At 41.9% G+C, this 23444-nt stretch overlaps 1 protein-coding gene and 1 non-coding gene across 2 annotated transcripts in view; both read left to right on the forward strand.

Moving 5' to 3' along the window:
* The window catches only part of LOC124795882, a 507389-nt gene that overhangs the window by 248541 nt on the left and 235404 nt on the right, over window positions 1-23444 (forward strand). The window lies entirely within an intron of this gene.
* On the forward strand, window positions 17906-17980 carry Trnat-ugu. Its single transcript has one exon. It is a non-coding gene; the product is annotated as a tRNA-Thr (tRNA).

Consider the following 23444-nt stretch of genomic DNA (forward strand, 5'->3'; position numbering starts at 1 on the left):
TTTCTGAGTCTGTAATGCAAGTAACCTTCCGGTAAGACGTCACAAGAAATGTGCTGACTCTCTGTAAGAAGTAGTGTTGTTCCGCTTCAATACCTCCAATAATGTTTCCGTAGAAGCTGTACAGAGATACATGAATCTGCACAAAACCTGATAAATGGTTGTCGTATGCATTACAACTTATTCATAAATATCTTTCAGAATTATAATTAAACTGTGTGCTTGAATGTGCAGTTACAACTCCGTCATTTAATACATAAAATGATGGAAATCATTCCGTTTGTTCCTGTACGATGCCCTCATTATTACTGTAACGGTAAAATATTGTTATACGTACAGGAAACGTATTCGAATATTAATCTGTGTTTGTACAAGTGTAGGGAGAAGGATTGATGAAGAAACTTGTTGCTTGTAATATGAGTTCATTACTTCCAAGAACGTTAATGACAATTTTCTTCATAGGTAGCTACCGCAATTTGACATTACCCGAATCCTGACGAATTGTCACTTAAACGTTATGTGTTAATTTTAGTATTATATTTAAAAAAAGGGGGTTTATTAATTTTTGACACGTTCATGGTCTTTGTTTGATACAGTTAAGGTGTTAAGTTGAACATCCGTATGCGTTACAACGCAGATCACACATTTGGAGTCTCCATACGACTAAGATGCATCGATGCATCTCCATTATTATTATCCGGGCTGTTATGCCGTGGTCGGTTGATGAATTCTGTGTCAATTCCCAGCGTTTCGTCTTCAAGGGGGTCTGTAGCTCGATGGAAGGTCCAACACACCCACTGGCTCGTTACTGACTGCGAGCCAGCGGGTGTGTTGGACCTTCCATTGAGCCACAGACCACCTTGAAGATGTCTTCCGCAGACGGGGACGAAAAGCTGGGAATTGACACAGAATTCATCAACCGACCACGGCATAACAGCCCGGATAATCATAATGGACATGACATTTCCGGCCGTGAAAGTCTACATTTTAGTATAAGATGCGTCTTCGTGAGCGTGTGTTCGAATAGCACGTTATGGAAAACTGTAAGGTAAACTGGCACTGGAACCATCCATTAAGGCTTATAGTTTACGGTGGCAGTGCAGAGACTTTCTGTTAGTTAAGGCTGAAGAAATGGCTATTCTATTTTCGATGCGTGGATCGTCAACACTGACGTTTCACAGTGAAAAAGAGTAACCCCGAACTGCAGAGCAACTGTGATGACTTATGTTGCCAGACTATGCCGAAATTATTTTATGCCTCATTCAGATAGAGCATCTTGATCGAATTATCATGGATAAAAAGAAATGAAGTATGAAAAATATACACTCGGCAGAGCACAATTTATACGTGCTCCTTAGGAATAGGATAGATAAGAAGACCCAGTAGAAGGAATACAGTCAGTTGATGATCAATTTCTGTGCTAATCGGCTATCTTGGTTTGGATACTTATTCCAGAAGTATTTGTAACAGTTTACGTTTTATTCAGTCTTTCATTTATCACAGTGAACATCCTTGTCACATGATCAAAGAATGTCGAAGTCACTGAAAGGTAACCCTAGTGGGGACTATTTAAATGACTGATTGTGTTGGCATTATTTTAGTGTTCTAACAACATTTTTTCTTTAAATAAGACATAAATTATGTTAAAAAAGTTATTGATAGAATACCATAAACAACTAACAGGTGATTCAAGACTACACTTGACAAGGATCCTGCGTGGCAGAGATAGTATAACTAGTGGAGTTAGTCAAGTACTCTGGCCCTAAACGCTACAGTCATGGACTGTGCGGCTGATCCCAGCGGAGGTTCGAGTCCTCCCTCGGGCATGGGTGTGTGTGTTTGTCCTTAGAATAATTTAGGTTAAGTAGTGTGTAAGCTTAGGGACTGATGACCTTAGCAGTTGAGTCCCATAAGATTTCACACACATTTGAACATCTTTTTGGCCCTAAAAATGTGGATAACGCAACCTGAATTGATCTGACGCTAAGCAGACTTTGATCAAATCTGCTGCAGTTTCTCTACATAGGTGCAGCTGAGAGAAAGTGGCGATTGAGATCTGTACGCCCTGACAATGCCAGAGCGGCAGTACGTTACCCTGTTTGCTACATGCGAGATGTGTGTGGCGGAGTTAGACGTGGAGGCGGCACCTGCGAATCGATCGGGACCACGAAAGAAATGCAAAAATCGCACGGTCTGGTGATCAGGCAGACGGATCGAAATTTACTCTCTCTACCACAGCCCTGAAATTACGGTAGATTTCAGTGTGTGACACACCCGTTCGTTGGTCTTACCAAGGACCAATTTTGCTCACTTACACGACAGAGCGCACAAGGATACCAAACGTCAAGAGTGGTAAACCAAAAACGAATAAGTGTGCCCCCGGCAAACGAGTCGTCCGAGACGTTTGAAGTCACACTGTCAGTACAGTAAGGACTTCACCACAGGCACCCCAGTCTAAACTACTCGCAAGTGAAGTCAGTCTTAGGAGAGGTCCCAAGTGCCAACCACACATGTCAGATCTCTGACCAGAAGTCCTCTTCATATCAAAGTCCTACACCTGAGTGCCTCTCACCTCTCCAGAAAAACAATTAGTTTTCCCACAAGGTGCACAAACGATACCGCCTTTACCCCATCTTGAGCCAATCACAAGGCTCTAGAGGCGCTAAATCTCCCCTGCCACAAGAGAGCACATAATCATGTCGAACCAGGGCAAGAGTTAAGAAACTTGCGTCTCTGAAAAAAAAAGAAACCGCCAATTTCTGGCTTTTTTTAAGTTTTTGCAGAGGGGGAAGACGATTTTCTCCCAAGTCGTGTCGCTTCCCACGGCAACAAGTGATCAGATACAATCTTAAAGATCTTTATCTAAGTCACCTCTGCCTTGGAACTTGTTAGTCCTAGCTATGAGGTGTAATAAAGATTCTATCTTTAAACGTTTCTCAGACACTGGATTTTTTCTTATACAACCGAGGCAGCCGGGATGTGGTTCCCTGGCCTATTCGCACTATCGGCGAGCACAAAACTTGTCAATTTTTATTACGCCTGTCTCTGCACATAATGCCCGGTTTACGACTACACTGTGTAGACGCGTTCCTTCAGACCGTCGCCCCCAGCCCAGGCCTCTGCTGGCGCAGCAGAAGGGAGCTCGGCATTGTTCTGTTGGAAACCTGTCTCGACGATGGGCTGCCCTGTGTGCCCTGTACGGCTGCGGACCTGTCAGGCGATATTTACTAAGAAATGGGCTCATATGAAATGAGTTTACTATGACACTATCAAGTTGATCTGAAGTATTTATACATGAACATTTTCTTGCTTTTCGATCAATTTCAATAAATCAGATTTGCCACAACACCCACAAGGGAGGTGCATGATCTGAAACACTCAGAACCGCTTGGAAATGTGCTTAGAATATAAATCGCTCATCCCAAAAACAGTGGTATGAGACCTTCGCATGCAAAACTGCAAGCCTTACCACGAGAGGTATTTGAATGATCATCTGTTCAAGATCTAAGACAGGAACTTTGGTAATGCGAAGAAACAAAAAAATCGATATATTCATTTGAATGTCTTGACTTAATGCTGTCTTCCCCTCTGCTTCAAACAATTTAGCTAGGTGAACAGGAAACTTTTTATGGTGAAAATTGGTGGGCTTGTTACTGGAAGTTACTAGCAGTGGCAAAAAGGGCATTCGTGGCCAAGAGAAGTCTACTAGTATCAAATATCGGCCTTAATTTGAGGCAGAAATTTCTGAGAACATACGTTTGGGGTACAGCATTGTGTGGTAGTGAAACATGGACTGTGGGAAAACCGTTTGACATCCTCCTGGCTCCGTCCGTCACTCGTTATTTGGTAACCATAGATCTTGATATTAAGTTTACCGCTGTTCTCATTTAGACTACATCTCATTACCTTCGTGTTTCTACGACTTACTCTCAACTCGTACGCTGTACTCATTAGACTGTTCAATCCGTTCATCAGATCATGTAATTCTTCTTCACTTTCATTCAGGATAGCAATGTCATCAGCAAATCATAACATTGATATCCTTTCATCTTGAATTTTAATTCCACTCCTGAACCTTCCTTTTATTTCCATCATTGCTTCCTCGATGTACCGTTTGAACAGTAGGGGCGAAAGACCACATCCTTATCTTACACCCTTTCAACGCGCGTACTTGGTTCTTGGTCGTCCACTCATATTATTCCCTCTTGGCTGTTGTACATATTGTGTATGACCCGTCTCTCTGTATTGCTTACCCCTATGTTTCTCAGAATTTCGAAAATCTTGCACCATTTTACGTTGTCGAACGCTTTTTCCAGGTTGACAAATCCTATGAACGTGTCTTGATTTTTCTTTAATCTTGCTTCCATTATGAACTGCAATGTCGGAATTGCTTCTCTCGTGCCTTTGCCTTTCCTAAAGCCAAACTGATCGTCATGTAGCGCATCCTCAATTTTCCTTTCCGTCCTTCTATGTGTTATTCTTGTCAGCAACTTGGATGCATCATCTGCTAAGCTGATTGTACCATAGTTCTTGCACTTTTCAGTTCTTGCTGTCTTCGGAATTGTGTGGATGATGTTTTTGAGAAAGTCAAATGGTATGTCGCCAGACTCGTACATTCTACACACCAACGTGAATAGTCGTTTTGTTGCCACTTTCCCCAACGATTTTAGAAATTCTGATGGAATTTTATCTACCCCTTCGGCCTTATTTGATCTTAAGTCCGCCAAAGCTCTTTTAAATTCTAATACCGGGTCCCCTATCTCTTCTAAATCGACTCCTGTTTCTTCTTCTATCACATCAGACAAATCTTCCCCCTCATAGAGGCTTTCAATGTATTCTTTCCACCTGTCCGCTCTCTCGTCTTCATTTAACTGTTCAATTCCCGTTGCATTCTTAATATTATCACCCTTCGTTTTAATGTCACCGAAGGTTGTTTTGACTTGCCTGTATGCTGAGTCAGTTCTACCGCCAATCATTTCTTTTTCTATTTCTTCACATTTTTCATGCAGCCATTTCGTTTTAGCTTCCCTGCACTTCCGCCTGGCGGGGTAGCCGTGCGGTCTTTGGCGCCTTGCACGGTTCGCGCGGCTGCTCCCGTCGGAGGTTCGAGTCCTCCTTGGGTGTGGATGTGTGTCTTGTCCTTAGCATAAATTAGTTTAAGTTAGATTAAGTAGTGTGTAAGCCTAGGGACTGACGAACTCGGCAGTTTGGTCCCACAGAACTTACCACAAATTTACAAACTTTTCTCAGCACTTCCTATTTATGGTTTTACGGTTCTCTTCAAATTGGACTATTGATACTATGAAGAAGAAAGTGTGCAGGGGTCACCAAGAAGTAACGTTTGACTGGGAACGATATCCTACAAATCTACCAAGCGTCCATCTATCACTAATCAATGCAGCGTGACTATTTGTCAGACTACACTACTATCAGAATAAAGTTCATAGTATTATGCGGACGTTCAAGGAGTGTTGCCAAAGCAGGCGTGATTAAATCCTATTACCAAAGCAGATAAACGTTATTTTTTACAAGGTGACAAAAAGCAAATGACCTCTCGTACTCAACAAGCACTCTAATTACTACCATATTTGGCAGAAATAGAGCGTCGTAAATTGTTCTTAAACGAAATTTCAGGCGTCCTGCTGCCACGATCGACGTTTGACCAAAAGGCTAACAATTGCTCGGGCGTCTGCAAGTGTCCTGCCCACCGAGCGTTAACACGTAGATCAAGAGACACGTATGAATTTATTATGTGATGGGGAGCGATCGTTCTACGGGATTTAAAGAGAACGTTGTATCCGTATGTGTAAGATGTAATATTTTCCAGTTGGTGTTTTACGCCAGCCAAATCCTATAAAGTTGAAGTCGAGGAAGGAGGATAGATACAATAATCGACAAATCTGGAGTTTCGGCATAGTTGGAGAAGCTATAGCTGCGAAATAACGTAATTAAAGATAACAATATATTCCTATGTCGAAAATATCAATGTTTTGAAGAACACATGTTGACATTTATCCTTCTATATTATACGTACTTCCGATATATCGACGGTGTCGATACATCTCCAATATACCCCGTGTCTATCTTTTAAATAGTCTATTTTCTGTATACTCCTACTGGGTATTTGCTGTATGTAATTACAATTTTTTACCTATCCTGTGAAGTAAACTTAACGAATATTCGTTAAGTATGTGTAGTATCATATGGATATATGACAAGTAATGAAGAAGATGAGAGACTTAAAATTCATATTAATTCATAAAATCGTCTGTAAGCATCAGTGATGATTTGAGATAAGAGCAAAAATGTGAGGAACTCTGGAAGAAGAAACGTTGCAATTTGGACTGGATGCGAGATTGCACTGAAACTCCACGTTACACACCATGGTACGATTTTTAGATTAATCAGACATTGTCTGCGGAGTTCTTATATGTAGGCCTCAGTGTCCTTTTACTCAGACTGCTACGGAGCTGAAACTTTTAAATAATTATTATTTGACAGGAAAAATATTAGGAGAAACCCATGTTACAACAAGTATGGAAATTTCATTACTAAATTCTTCCCCTAATCAACACTTACATATTCTCGAAAATTAAGTTTGACAAACAACTTGAAAGGTTCTATTTTGAAAGAATTTGATACGGGGTGTAAGCATTTGCTCTGCTATGTCTGTGGAGTTCTTTGGATTAAAATTTATCGTCATGAGTACAATGGATTTAAAATTTAGTTGCAGCGCTGTCTGGAAAGGAACGATTATCGAAGTCGGATACAGAACTGGAAACAGTAAGAGGTTTCACAGATACATTACATGAGCGTAACACAAACTGCTCGCATTGAACACAGAGAAGTAATTGGGTACTGGTTTGTTCTGCGCTGCAAGCCTTGAGTTATCAGAACTTGTTAGTTTCTGTAGTTGTCAATCACAGATCGAGTCCTTTAGAAAGATTCGAAAATCTCAGCCACGAGTTCCCGACGCACTGTCTACCATGACAGTACGTGTGTATTGTTGCGAATGCGGTGCTAGAGGCTATTTTCAAAGGCCGGCAACACCATCTCTGACAAAAGCAACAGATGAGGTGGCAATATCCTTTTTTGAATCGACTGCATCAGACATCTCAGAGGTAATAAATCATGATACGTGTTAACATTTGCAACATTATGTGCAATTTAGAATTGTTATCTCTCAAGTCTAAATTAATTTAAGTCCAACGTAATAAAGCAGCTCTATATATTTTCTTCATTATAAAAACTATCAAAAGTTACTGGTTTTTAGGTATAAAATATAGGCGAATCTTCTGAAAGAACCCGTGTATAAGTCAACAGTTACACTTATTTCACAGAACTAATTTAAATAATAACATACTGTCATAAAAGTAACGACTTTTCATAATAATATTCGGTCTTCTTGACATATTATAAATTAAATACATGAAAAAATCATTGGTTTGCCTCTGATATATCGGCGGTATCAATGTTGATCCGTAGATACTTTAGAAAACTTAACCATCTGTAGCTTAAGTGCAACGGAGTGGTAAGTGAGTATCTATCAGTAGTGGAGCTTAGGAAATTTGCAGATACAAAAAAAGGCTCAGGAATCATTCATTACAGTTCTCAGGCGAATTAATAAGTATCTATTTTCAGGCATTCACGGTCTTCTAAGGAAGTTAATGGGGAAGGACGAGGCTTTTGTAGATTCCATTCCGGCTACGGGCGGGGTGGTAACACCAAACACCAAACAAAACCACAGAAACAAGTAAGTCAGCGACTTTTCTGGAATACAACGTGTCGAAGGCAGTACAGTAGTTACCGTATTTCCAAGTGAATTGTGCTTAAGAATTACGGAAGTTCAGTAGAAGAAACGCACATGCTTTCATCTTGAAAAATTTAACAATTTTGAGAATCGTCATTGCAATAATATATGTGAAAATGGAAGTTGTTAGATGCGAACAAATTGCCTATGACCGGTAGTGCCAGTTCATTGATGAACTGTACTACTAATGTACTGTCGTCCCAGAGTTTGCATTCACTATGGCTTATAGAGGCCTCTGACTCCAATGGTCCCATTATCAGTGGGTCGCTAAACTCTAGTCTTTCTTCCTTCCCTCTTCCGGGAACACACTTTTACGTAATCTTCAATCCTTGTGTGTGTTAGGACATATTGCATTTCTTTCAGCACACACATGTCTTAAGAAAACTGTAAATTGCTAACTCTCCCCTACTACCTTAGTTGTGAAATTAAAGCAATAAAGGAGTTGCAGTTGTATTAAGTAGAAAAAAAAGGCCAGTAATAACGATCTTTCAGAACTCGATATCGGAGATACATTTCTCATATTACTGCGGATGTAAACATATAGTTTCTCGCAGATGTGGTTACAAAAGTCGTTCAAAACCATTACAAAAGACAGCCATGACGCCAGGAAAGAGTGCAGTATTCTTAAAACGTGAGATTTCAGAGAAAGTAATGCGGCACTGAAAATGCAGACAGATGACAATATCCACTTGCAAGAATACTGCAGTTTCTTTAGAAATGCTCTTTTAGAAAGCGCGAAGCAGAAAAGCGACCGTAATTATGCTCTTTATCTGCACAATCTGAGTGCAGACATAGGCGGTGGTATGGAAATCATTCTCGCTGCCTCTCGCGATCCTTTCATTCAAAGGAAATGAAGCGCGAAAGAGAGAAATAAATCCGTGCTCAAGTTGCAAGGTAGGAGAGACGGCTCGCCGGCTTGTTAAGTAGCTTAAATCGGAGAGCGCGAACTGTGAGTACAAAGGGTCAGGCGCAGCTTCGTACGTCGTGTGCCATCATACCCTGCTCCCCTCTCTATTCACTCCTTCTCCGTTCTACCCCTCTTTTGTTTATGGACAGTGGACGGAGATGGGGAGAAAGAGAAGGAAGGGGAGAGAGAGAGAGAGAGAGAGAGAGAGAGAGAGAGAGAAAGAGAGAGAAAGAGGGTGGGGGGGGGGGGAGAGAGAGGGAGGGAGAGAGAGGATAGAAAGTGAAACCGAGGTGGAAGGCGAAAATAAAGCGACAACAACTCCCATAGCCACCTGAGCTGTACTGCGATGGGGGAGGGTGGGGAGTAGGTTTCAGTCACATGTCTGCCACCGCGCCGACAGGAGAGATAGTGTGGCTGTGGGATGCTGACTGGTGTCTGGACTAACTGCCGTTTGTGGGGCACTCTCTCGCTTCTCCCAACACAATGGCCACAGGTCTTGAATCGTCTAGCCCTTTCACGTACTAGGGACACATTTGTCCAGCTTATAAATCTCCTTAATAATTATTGTACTATAATCACACTAGATGCATTGCAGATGTTCTACTTAATGCAAGGATAATTGTTTTCTTTAATTTCATTGTTTTTTGGTAGTACCAAGTAGCATAACTGCCACCAATTGTTGGTTATTGTTGGTGATTCTTGCTTCAAGGGCAAGTGCATATTTATCCACTTATTATGTGTGGTTTATGATCTCTGCCTTGCCTTCAAAGCTTGAAACAATATTCAGGCAATTAACTTCTCGCAGTCGGGGTTCACAGTCATGTAGACTTTTTAAACGACTTCATATTCGCCGTTGACTGAAGACATTATTTATTTCACATTTGTAATTTCGCCTTTTGGCCACTGCAAAACTAAGAAGTACAAAAATGATGCGCAGATTGTATATAAATAACGGCACAAACATGTTATGCAGACAGTACTAAATTAAAAAACAGTGAAAATGACACATAACTTACATTTTTCTTCAGCACATGTTAGGCTTTAAAATCCTCCTTTTCACTGTAGAAATACAGTAACAGCAAAGGAGTGCGAAGCTCTCTACATCGTGAAATGATGTAAATTACGTGAATTGTTACCAATGTTAAAATCCTTCACATAAATCGCTACAAATCGATGTTCTAACACAGTGTTTACATGTGAACTAAGGCCGTTCTCACGAAAATACACTAACAAGTCAGACTATCTGTACACTTACAAAAGAGAGTACATTCCACAGATAACAAATGTACGCTTGACATCATATCACCTTTTTTCATTGCTTGACAATGACAGCTTCTTCGGTCGTAGGACCGTTGCTACTCACAATATATATATATATATATATATATATATATATATATATATATATATATATATATATATATATATATTTATAAATAACTTTGTGGATAACATCGGAAGTTCACTGAAGCTTTTTGCGGATGATGCTGTAGTATATCGAGAGGTTGTAACAGTGGAAAATTGTACTGAAATGCAGGAGGATCTGCAACGAATTGACGCATGGTGCAGGGAATGGCAATTCAATCTCAATGTAGACAAGTGTAATGTGCTGCGAATACATAGAAAGAAAAATCATTTATCACTTAGTTACAATATAGCAGGTCAGCAACTGGAAGCAATTAATTCCATAAATTATCAGGGAGTAGGCATTAGGAGTGATTTAAAATGGAATGACCACATAAAATTAATCGTCTGTAAAGCAGATGCCAGACTGAGATTCACAGGAAGAATCCTAAGAAAATGCAGTCTGAAAACAAAGGAAGTAAGTTACAGTACACTTGTTCGCCCACTGGTTGAATACTGCTCACTGGTGTGGGATCCGTACCAGATAGGGTTGATAGAAGAGATTGAGAAGATCCAACGGAGAGCAGCGCGCTTAGTTAAAGGATCATTTAGTAATCGTGAAAGCGTTACGGAGATGATAGATAAACTCCAGTGGAAGACTCTGCAGGAGAGACGCTCAGTAGCTCGGTACGAGCTTTTGTTGAAGTTTCGATAAAATACCTTCACCGAGGAGTCAAGCAGTCTATTGCTCCCTCCTACGTAAATCTCGCGAAGAGACCACGAGGATAAAATCAGAGAGATTAGAGCCCACACAGAGGCATACCGACAATCTTTCTGTCCACGAACAGTACGAGACTGGAATAAAAGAGAGAACCGATAGAGGTACACAAAGTATCCTCCGCCACACACCGTCAGGTGGCTTGCGGACTATGGATGTAGATGAAGATGAACATAAAATAAGCCAGCCACTTCATACATGCAAGACATACCTGCACAGAACCCCCCGCCCAAAGAAAAAGAAGACTTCCCCTACTAATTAATACTCATTTTCTTACACCAAACAAAAAAGTAAATTTAAAGTAAGAAAAAGAAACACTATCTTCCAAATATACCATAACAAACAGTAAATACTTAAAAATGTAGAAGTTGCCACTCTCGCTTTCTCAATCAATCAATAAATGAACGATCACCAACACCGATCTCGTGGACACGGACGAGCTACAACAAAAGTAATAAGTGAAAGAAATGTTATTGCGGATAGTGGGCCTAGATTTTTCTAATGAGATTGTCACAAATTCACCTTTCCACAGCGTCACATACAATCATTGCTGCTGCAGGAAGGAAACACTTTACAGCTGTCTGCATTTTTTACATTTTACTTGTTACACCACACCGTGCTTCTGAAGGTAAGTTATGGTACTCGGTATGTCATTTATCTCCTCCGTCAAAATACGGCTGTCCACTGTCGGATCCATCACACAACCAACACCCAAAAATTTTCCTGTCATCGATATTTACAAGAGAGCACTACCTCAAAACTTTCAACTACACTGTCGGCGAGGTACATAAGAAAGATAGGTCGTGGCGCGTAGATCATAGCACATGACACTTCAGGTCTTATGAAAGCAGGCAGCCGTCTCCAGCTGGGAGCGAGTGACTATGTCAGACGAGTTTTGTAATTCTTGACTGTTCTCTATAGCATGCAACAAAATTAAGACAGTTTGTGGGTACCTTTTGAATTAAATATTCATTTCCTGTGGGCCCTTGCGTAGAGCCGAGCGTTCGCGAAATGTGGCGTACAGGACGACTAGTGTGACGTCACAAGCTGGTTGCAGGCCCCATGTATTTCTTTGGCCCTGACCATCCATATTTGACGTCACACTCCACAACACGGGGCGCACGGGAAATACGAGCCCATAACGAACTAGTCGCCTTGCCGGATATACTTCGCGAATGATGCAGGGCCCACGTGAAACCAGTATGTCAGTGAAATGTAATTTTGTCGCATGCGGGAGCTTGCATGCATTTAAGCATTGTTAAACTGGTCTGGAATAGTTGCTCGTTCCCCGTCTGCAGTGTCAAATGACGCCACGTGCGCGCCGCGTCCCGTCTTTCTCATAGGCCTCGCCACATCATCATTTCACCGACGCCCGCTCCGACTGATCCACACACTGCATCGTCCGCTCCTCGACACGTAAATGCCACCACCAACTAGCTCGCTGTCTCACGCCTGTATAATCGGTGTGTTATCACACTCGCTCGATCTGCTGTTGACGCATCTGGCAGTGTTGATCGATGTGAAGTGCGTGGGGGATAGAACGGCGAATAGGTTGCGGGAAATGAGACGAGAGGTGTGGAGAGGGGTGAGGGGGGGGGGGAAGTAGTGTGTTCGCATGACTGCTCAATCGCCCATTCCCGTGTCAGGCCATAGAGCCGCGGCGCGCCAGTGATAGCGAAGGTGGTGCGGGAGTTGGTGGAAGACTGCCACGGGGCGGTAATTACCGGCGCGCAGAATTCACCGCTCTGAGGCCTAATTGCCGGGCTTAACGGAGTGCAGCGGTGGCCGTTGTCGCCTCCGCGAATGGCTTCGCCAATACCTGCGCCAGAAAGGGCAGGGAGGCGGACTATCTGCGTTGCCGTATAACGGGCCGCGAGCGAGATTGCTACGGTGGAAATCGGAGCAGGTGGCCGCCAAAGTTTCCTGAGAGTGTAAATATACCACATGATTAGACACTTTTCAGTGAGCATCATAATTCTGATTCTAACAGCCGTGTTTGGATCCCACGTGAGCAGACTTTTTGCCGCTTAGAATCCACTCCAATAACTTGGGTGTCAGTATTCACCAATATTGCCACACATAATCTCCGACAATAAACAATAACATATGAATGGGCAAAACTCCAAAGATCTAGAGACTTATTAGCTGAGCTTATCGGGAGTTTTTATCGTGATATTTCACGAGGACACGCTGGACCATTTGACAGTATATGCACAACTGTCTTGAAAGCATTCACAATGCGATACGTTTTCCTTACTCACCATTGTAACTGTTTACTGTAACGCCACTGCTTGTTTCTGATAGCGTCCACGGAAGGCCAAGTGCAATAATATCGTGGTCGAGTGGTAACCGACTAAAATCTAGAGAACCAACCAGGATAACCAATGGCTAATTCGTCCCAGAAATCTATGATCAGAGAGAAGAATGGAGAAATCAATGGACGTCCTTCCATGATCATGAGAAGAAGGGTAGAACAGATCGCACAACCCAACCCTCGGGAGCGAATCATCCAAGAAAAATATGGAGCTCCCTCAACGGTATGCAAACTGGCCACATCATAAAAGAAGTAACACTACATACCTGTAAGTGACGAATGACCGCGGATGACCAACGTCACTGCGGAATATCGGAGGAAACATTGGACCATATTTTGTTGGGGTATACGGGCGCTCAACATCGTGGTTATCAGCGACCACATTTTGCACAAGTGCCCAAATTCATGGGTACCTCTAAAGACTGCAACGCCAACACCTGCAGCAACTGGCTGGAGTCTTTGAACATTCAGGCATTATGGACAACGACTATCTGAAGCTCTTTTAGCAACTGCTCATTATCTCATATCTGCTTTTGCCCTTTCATATTATATTACCTTATCTCGTATCAGTTTAATGCATGTACTTGCAATAATTCTGTAAGTCATGCGCTAAACAAATAAATGTGTCCCATTTTATTTTATCACCTGTGGTACGTTTACTCTTTCTGGATGTTTATTCTCAACTGGAATGATGAATTAGTTTGTAACATTTTATTTTTATGTTGTCTTTTTTTTGAGGTTACAAAACGCCACCCCAGAATGTCTTTTAGGATCTACCAGTAAATTCCCGATTCCTTAAAGAATTGAATATCGATGTATACAAGAGCTTCAAACGACTGATTACTTTGAAAATGAATCACAATGTTAAATATTTCACGTTAAGCATGTAAGCAGGAAAAAGTTTAGAAAAGTGTCGAAATTATGTTTAAAGTTTGTTGGAAGTCGCTAAGTGCTCTCATTATGAAACTCTGGATGAATACAGTCCGGGTTATATGCGCTGCATTTTAAACAAAAGCAAGTTTTTCACGCATTTCAATGTTTATAACGTCATACCTCTGGAACTACGTCTCGTACAATGATATAAATTTGCAGGTACAGTCAGTGACAAATGCAGTTAGCAATGAATCTTGCCTCCTTAGAACTTTCGTACTCCAGTTGAAGTGTTCGATTCTGTATAAATTTCTGCCTGACTTGAGTTTATTTTTTGTACTTAAATTACATATCCCACTCTAAAGTTAACTTTGCACATATTGGATCGCCAAAACGCTATTTTTCTGTTGATATAATTTTATTTTTCATATCTTGTACCATGAAAATTAAATGAGCCAAAGACCTCTTTACAGTGAAACTAATATTATTACGTTTTAGTTTTCATGTAAACAAAATTTCTGTTTCCATTTTACTACAGCTAATTCAGTCGACAGTTATACAAAGAAAAGAAGCTGAAAGTTTTTATACTGTCAACATTTGCAACCTTCATTTTTAATTATTAGGTGCGTAAATCTTTATATGAACAATTATTTCCAGCAAACATTATGTAAATTATACCTGAAAAGTAATTTCAATTAATACTGTAATGTTAAAATTCACTTGAACTACATCTGGTCTAGAAAGATCTAGAAGCTATGTAAGTAATACTTATAGATATGTTAGACGCCAAACGCGCCATAATAGTTCCATTTGTTGTCGAGATTGGTCAATGTAATTATCACATTCTGTGCGTCGTGTTGAAATGTTTCAGAATGTAGTTAGTTGACAAGTGGTGTTGTAGAAAGTGTCAAGAATTTGTGAATAAATACTGATGATGTCAAAAAGCAACAATATTGCAGCGATTTTTACTGAAACAAAGAGCCTTGGATCTGTTAATTGGAAAGCATAAACAGGAACCGACACCCTAGACAACGAGGCAGCTACAGCGAGTTAAGTAACATTTTTCTGCTAATACAGTATTTCTTCCCTTATAAAATTATGTAAACGGTGACAAGACTGGAATAATTAGTTAAACATTTGGTTATTTGTTTCATGGACAACTATGTTTTGATAGTAAGGGATATGTAACAATATAAGTTACTGTCTGCAAAGAGTGTTGCCAATCGAGTTAGCAGTAAAGAAGCAATCACCTGAAACGTTATGCCTACGTTGATATTTTAAGCACAAGCTAGTTTTTCACGCATCTAAATGTCTATGACGTCATATCTCCAGAACTACGTGTAGTACAGTCATAAAGTTTGCAGATATTGGTATATGTGGATACAGTCTGAAGACTGTGTAGCGATTATTGCCGGTAGTAACAAAATGATAAATTAAATTGTCATGTCTAATGCTGCATGGACAGCGAAAAATGTAGTAAGCTATAAACTTTTTTCCTTTTGTTATTTTGTGTTTGTGAAAGGGGCGAGGAAGGAGGAAGGTGGAAGTGTTAGCAATAAAAAGTTTCGTGAAGGCTTGAATGTTGTGTAAAATATGTTGGAAGTCGTTAAACATTCTGATTCCGAAATACTGGATGAATAACGTACGGATAATTGGGGAATGTCAGTTATGTTGCATTAATAAGAACTAGTACTTTCTAACTGTAAAACCTGTCTTGTTGTCCTAAACTTTTAACGTAAGATTAAACCTTTTAATGATTAGTTTACAGATTTTAATTTTCTAAATTCGGTCAGTAATCATGAGAAATATTGAAAATCAAATTGTTGTTGCCTCTGGAAGCTCTTAAATAGGCAACCTGTAAATGGTTTCCTGTTCCAGGCTCCAGCATAGTCGCTTATTAATACACGTACACCTTAAGGGCAAAAAAACCAAGGTGAGAAAATCGCATTTTAGACTTTCTGACATACATAGTCCAGTTCTCTAGGCTCAATGTCGTTAAAGAAAACGCGAGGCTTGAAGAATTCACAGTGGCCTTGAAAGAATTACGAGAATGGTTTTCTAAACGTTTTGAGGACACTACCAGTCTTACATATCTTTGCAAGCTGTTTCTCAGTCTGTTCTCCGTTCCAGTTAAAAGTGCTCCTGAGCACGTGGAGATGTAACTGATTTATCTGCATTGTAATTCCAGTTCTAAAGACTCATCCTGTTACGTTAAAACTGTCAAGGAAGTCTTCGTTGCTTTCCTTGGGCACAGTTTCCTCGACTACATAATGAAGCTGCAAAATTGCTGCAATATTTCCATCAACATGTGTGAAAGACCTTTCTTTGATTATGAAAATAAATAAGCCACAAATGCGTAGCAACCCGAATCCCAAAATCTGTGAAATTGTCTGCGTCCGATCGTATGCCGGCAGTTTGTATCAAGTAAACATTGTTGGTTGGTTGGTTGTTTGAGGGTAAAGGGACCAAACAGCTAGGTCATCAGTCCCAAGTAAACATTGTATTACGTCTTCATTGCGCCAAAAATAATTAAATAAAACTGAAAGTTGGTTTTGTTTATGGTCTTTGTTGTTGAGAAATATGAAATTAAATCGTATGCAGTGCAACTGCATTGCCATCTAAACACAGCGTGCTTGTTATTTCCTCCTCTTCCCCCTCCTCCTGCTTAGACAGTGCGGCGTGGCGGTGGGGGTCAGTGTGCTGCTTGGCTGAACGCTATGGCACACGACCATGGCTTGGATCGCAAGACGAATTCCTACCACCCTTGCACTATGGGATGAAACGGTTTTCCTAGCCAAACTGTAGTTTCTCAGTAGTCTACCAATAAAAATCGCATATCAGGAAAAATTCTCTACGTGTCACCGATAAGTAACAACCGCGAAATGCATCCTGATAAAAATAAAAGATTCGTGATGGGAGCACCTGAGCACTGCAAATTCCATTGGGGCGTATCTTATCACTACAAGACGAGGCTGAGAATGACAATATGAAGCACATGATGGTCAGCGCGAGAGTGATCGTTCTGGTTTTATTGCGACGCTCTTACGGAGATGTTAGTTTCATAGGTCGATACAGGCAGTTTGTTGGCGAAGATAAAAAGAAAAACTCAGCTTAGTGAAGGAGGAACGTGGAACTGTTATGATGAATTTAGGTGATTTTTGCGGAAAAGTGCAATTTCAGTATCTTCTTCGGATGCAATGGTACACTTTCATGTGGACGAAATACAGATCTGGACTTGTCTGAAACGGTGTAAAGGACATTCTCAACATATTATGGAAAGAAAAGTCGTGTGACATTTTTCCTGTGAGACGTTGAGGTTGGGAGACCCTGATCAGAAAGGGATTTTTTCCTCTGGGCACAACGTCTCAAATCTTCGATAGTGTGAAAGTTGTTCCTTAGTTGACTCTATTGAGTGTAGATGATTGTAATGTATGTACAGTATATTTAACGTAGTATCTGCATTGTTTGACGATCAGAAAATGGTGAGACCCAGTGTCGTACTCAGCCTACTCCTTTCAAACAGCGTCAAAGGCGGTGCCGAGCTTGGCTTTCCCATCCGACAGACGAATCTTCACCAACAGTTCTGTAAGTCATTGCGGAGAAGTTTGAAATTTGATTAGTGATATTGACTCAAACTTTGGTGACCAGCAACTTTACATTTCAACTATCCCATCCATTAGCTGTTCAAATACTGACAGTGTAAATATATTCCATCCGAGGCTTCGAATCGCTACTTCCGAGTAGAGCTCTACTGCATTGGCGTGCTTCAGTAAACTCGGCTGTTGAATCAGCCTACAAATGTATCGTGTGGACAGAAAGGTGAAAAGTGCGGGTCTCACGGGGAGCGCGCTAGAGATAAGTCCCTGCAGTCGCACCATCGTCTGTGTCCTCGGTGGCTCAGTCGAATAGAGCGTCTGCCATGTAAGCAGGAGGTCCCGGGTTCGAGCCCTGGTCGGGACACACATTTCTCAACTGTCCTCGTTGGTATTTATCATCGCCTGTAAGCAGTTAAAGGTCTAGATTTCATTATAATTTCAATGCATGACGGTGGAAGCGCTATCGTTTCTCTCTGTACGTTGGCAAGGGGTGCCACAAAACTGAATTGTTATTTCTCCCTCTTCCCCCTCCGTCTGCTCATACAGTGTTGCGTGGCAGTGGCGGGAGGTGTGCTGTGGCACACGAGCCATGGCGTCGACTGCAAGCCGAATTCTTGCCACCCTTGCACTGTGTTCGTTGGAGACCCACTAAACATTCCAGTGTGTTAATATTCAGACGAATAATTTCGAAAACACAGTGCTATGAAATTAGAGCTTATGAAAAGCTTACGGCCTCACAGGGATAGTTAACCTAAGCGTGTCAACGAAGCTGTAAGATTGTGACTGCTTCACCAAATGTATAAGGTGCTGCATAATTTTATTGAATCTTCGAGTAATAATCAACACGTGGAAATTACTGATACAGAAATAACACCAATTCAAAATGGCTCTGAGCACTATGGGACTTAATTTCTGAGGTCATCACTCCCCTAGAACTTAGAACTATTGAAACCTAACTAACCTAAGGACATCACACACATCCATGCCCGAGGCAGGATTCGTACCTTCGATCGTTGCGGTCGCGCGGTTCCAGACTGTAGCGCCTATAACCGCTCAGCCACCCCGGCCGGCTAACACCAATGTATTTGAAATAGTATTTATAATGAAAGAAGAATGAGTGTGCCATAAAATGGTTCAAATGGCTCTGAGCACTATGGGAGTTAACAGCTGAGGTCATCAGTCCCCTAGAACTACTTAAACCTAGCTAAGGACATCACACACATCCATGCCCAAAGCAGGATTCGAACCTGCGACCGTAGCGGTCGCGCGGTTCCAGTCTGTAGCGCCTAGAACCGCTCGGCCACTCCGGCCGGCAATGAGTTAGCCAGTTTGGTGATTTAATTTGGTAGTTGGCACTGATTACGCCCTGTAGGTTCCAAGATCATGTGTACAGAAGGGAATGCCTACGCTTTACTTACGTGTTATATTCTCTCATAATACCCGAATAGTGTTTTGACAGCAAGATGTTTACATTTTATGTAATGCGGTGTGAGTTTATATCTTTTACTTTTTCCGTCCTTATATGCAAATTTCAGACGCAGGTTTGACACCGACTGCAGCAGTGGCAGCGTCAAATGCGCTCCAAATAGAGGACGGTATCGAGGCTCTATAAACGTTCGTCGTAGACCAATATTAGGTTGAACAAGGGCGAATACTTCACAAAAAAGGTAATCGTTTTCGGAGCTTACGGCTTCAGTTTCCCGGTAAACTGTATTTTTGAGGCAGAGCAGTTGTTCTGTATGCCAGCCGTCAATCAACATGTGTCTCGCTCATGGCAAACACGGATCTATTTACTGCGGAGTTAGCAACATCGAAAAGAGCAGCGCCGACACTGAACCACTAGTGATGGAAGAAATATAATCTTCACAGACAAATCTTGCTTGAGTTTTCAAAGTGATTTCTATCAGTCATTGGCCTCTGATGAAACTGATGGCCACTGTAATCATGGGAAGTCATGGAAAGTCATCATATTGGTCGTGATTGGATTATAGTGTGTAGAGGCAAGATGTTGCATGAGCTTAAGAAGAATCACATTCTCGTTAGTGGTTGAAGGAATAAATATTCGGGAGGATGACAGTTCAGATCTCCACATTGGTTTAGGATTCACGTGATTCACTTAAAGCGAATTCTGTATGGTTCCTTTGAAAGAACACTTCAGAGTTCCTTTTCTATCCTTCCTCATTGCCGGCCGTGGTGGTCTAGCGGTTCTAGGCGCGCAGTCCGGAACCGCGCGACTGCTACGGTCGCAGGTTCGAATCCTGCCTCGGGCATGGGTGTGTGTGATGTCCTTAGGTTAGTTAGGTTTAAGTAGTTCTAAGTTCTAGGGGACTGATGACCACAGTAGTTAAGTCCTATAGTGCTCAGAGCCTTCTTCATTATGTCTCTGATCACCTCGTCGTCCGCGGGACGTTGAAACTAAATCTCCCTTCCTTCGAAGAAAACTGCTAACGCCCAGCCGTACAAATACCTACTTCAGCAACATCTGAGAATTTTCAGGGATTCAATTTGTCCACATTTTATATTCACGGTCGATAAAATATCCTCACACATCGAGCTGTGTGTCCAGTAAGTCCAGTTATCCACTGCATGGAGTGGTTACCGACGTTTACCAATCTTAATTCTATCGAGTATGTCTAGGATTCACTGGTGAGACTATAGGGTAGATTGCCGATAGAGCTCTTGAACCATCTCACACAAAGCATGCCTTGTCGCTGCCAAATGTGTATGCGTATGTGTTTCAGATAGGCTCAACCATATCCTCTAATGACTGTTTGGTTGTTGTGGAAGAGTGATTTTGTTTTCTCGACACTGTTGTATGCCACATGAGTTTGGGTTTTATCTAGTTCTGAAGCCTTTCTCATCCAGTAAACATGCCACAGTTCAAGTTTTTGCTTAACTTTTGGACAGTGCGTTAGTAGGCCTATAGGCCTGTTAAAGATGAGGGAATAAGGAAACTACCATGGCGTCTTGAAAGAACGTTTTTGCTACTCATCTAAATAAATTTGGAGGGAGAATCTTACGAACAGCTTACCGCAGGACAGTGGTTATCTGGACGCCTCTTCCCCAGAATGTAACTAAGCGTTGCATTGCCTGACTAGGTGTTCATCTAGGTTACAAGTGTACTTCGATGGCAACAACGGTAACGTATTCACTTTGAAACAAACTATCGATGCCAAATTATGTCGTGCTTCTAGGCTTCTGCCTAATGTGATATTTGCATAGATCTCAGACGTTTCACTTCATTTTCTGGAATGTGCCTCCCAGATGCTCGTGTCAGATGTTCTTCACTGATTCACTTATGGGCTTGCAAATGATGGCCTGTTAGAAAATCTAAAACTGTTGAGGCTTTCACTAACGTATCAGCTGCTGGCGCTCGTCTCGGTATCTACGCGGACTGTCGTTTAGTGTCTTTTTTTCTTTTCTTATTTTTCTTTTTCCCCCTAAGGTTTTGCCAGCACGAGTGGCTGACATTATTAAGTATTCATCCAGCACTGTTGGTGGCGGACTGGAGTCGAGACCGCTGCCGGAAGTTGTATTTACTTGCGGCGCCAACGTCTGAGGGCATTTCCCAAGTCATTACCAAATGGTTCAAATGGCTCTGAGCACTATGGGACTCAACTGCTGAGGTCATTAGTCCCCTAGAACTTAGAACTAGTTAAACCTAACTAACCTAAGGACATCACAAACATCCATGCCCGAGGCAGGATTCGAACCTGCGACCGTAGCGGTCTTGCGGTTCCAGACTGCAGCGCCTTTAACCGCACGGCCACTTCGGCCGGCTAACCAAGTCATTACCGGTGTGGCTTTCCACTTGTTACATGCTCGGTCGTTCGCTGCAGTGATGGAATCCTGGCTCTGTTTATTTTAAAACTCCCCTTTTCTTGTTCAAACTGTTATCTTGCTTGTGAATATCGATGGCTTCCTTGAACAAAAGGATGTGGTAGTTCTTCTCGATAGCAAGGACCTACGTTTCGGCCAGTTTTATTACGTGGTCTATCTCCCATTGCCGTGATTTGCCGCGACCGACTTCTCCGTCAGTCCCGATCCATTGCGCTATTTACGTTCATTGATTCAGGTACTGATGGATCGTCCTGTCTCTGCAACATAGATTATATATGGCCGAGAGTGCGAGTTTTTGCTGCGCCGTCAGCGTTATTCTCTAAGCTTCTTGGTCGGCTTTTACATAACCTTTACATATCACGACATATTTGACAATTTAGTGATGATTGTACGCTGAGACTTTATGAAAGAAAGGCCGTGGACTACTTCACCTGACGTGTCGTTCGTTTCACAGGGAGGTAGGCTTCTTGATACGAAGTAGGGTGAAACTTGTGCCGCGCTGGCAACTTCTGTGGCAAATAATCAGAAATACTGCTAAGATATAGGCTGAAAATACCCAGACGAACGCTGTCAAGGAACACGTAGTTCAGAGAAAATTATTTTCTCTCTTTCATATCATGCTGACAAGTGGACTGTTCGAACTTTCCCTCTCCGAATTGATTTGTAATGATAGGACGTGTAGGGTTCAAAAATGGCTCTGAGCACTGTGGGACTTAACATCTATGGTCATCAGTCCCCCAGAACTTACTGCTACTTAAACCTAACTAACCTAAGGACATCACACAACACCCAGTCATCACGAGGCAGAGAAAATCCGTGACCCCGCCGGGAATCGAACCCGGGAACCCGGGCGTGGGAAGCGAGAACGCTACCGCACGACCACGAGCTGCGAACAGGACGTGTAGGGCACGGCTATACTTTCAACAAATATAAAAAGGAAGCCGCAACTCTCAACTGTTTTCGAGAAAATCGAGTTTGAATATTTTACGCGTATTTATGTATTTTGTATGGTCGCTATTGTTTAAGAAGCCGCAGCTGGGCGTGTTAAGCGGTTAGTTTCAAGAGCACGAGGTCATTGGATCGAATATCCCTTCCTGCATTTTTTTTGGTTCCCACGTAATTATTGTGACTGTACAAACAGTCATTATTGAACGATTCATTTACTATTTTCATAATCTTTACCCTGAAAAAATGAGAAAAAATTTTCGTAATCCGATTGGAAAAAAATTGCTGCAAGAGAAGAACTTTCAGTCAAATCAGTGTAATTGTTTTATTTATATTATTTTATTTAGGTGTGTGGAAAGTATAATCTGTAACCTATGGAGCGCATTATGAATCAGGGCATGAGAAACAATATTTTTCGCAACTTACAGCAATTGTGACGAACGCCGAATTTATTTCGTTCATTGTGTATATGGCAAAAAAAAAAAAAAGTTAGGGGCAGATTTGGAAAGGTTTATTTAAGGGTGACCAGATGCCCCCCAGGATGGAATTAGTGTACCCCGGCTGTCTGTGTCTAGTATAATCCATGGAATAGGGCGAACATGCTCAGATGTCTGCGAGTCATGTAACTGAGGCGGGACGTGGGGACCAGCCGGATATTCGCCTGGTGGGATGTGGAAAAACGCCTAAAAACCACATCCAGGCTGGCTGGCACACTGGCTGTCCTCGGCAATCCCCTGGGCGAATTCGATCTGGGGCCAGCGTGCCTACCCGAATCCAGGAAGCGGCGCATTAGTGCTCTCGGCTAACCTGGAAGGTAATATTGCTACAAAATTGTAAAAAAATGGCTGAATCTGTTGCAGTAATATATTCGCTGATTTCTGAAGTAATTTTATCCAGTGTAATATGATTCTCCATTGGGGGTGGGGGGGCTATAGCCCCATAGCCCCCCCCCCCTCCCCTTTTCCACTGCCCCTGTTTGAAATCCTAGTTGTGCCCTATACAGCCTGTCAATAAGAATCAAACCGATCGATGAGGGGAAGCTC

The sequence above is a fragment of the Schistocerca piceifrons genome, chromosome 1 (assembly GCF_021461385.2).
Source record: "Schistocerca piceifrons isolate TAMUIC-IGC-003096 chromosome 1, iqSchPice1.1, whole genome shotgun sequence".
NCBI lineage: Eukaryota > Metazoa > Arthropoda > Insecta > Orthoptera > Acrididae > Schistocerca > Schistocerca piceifrons.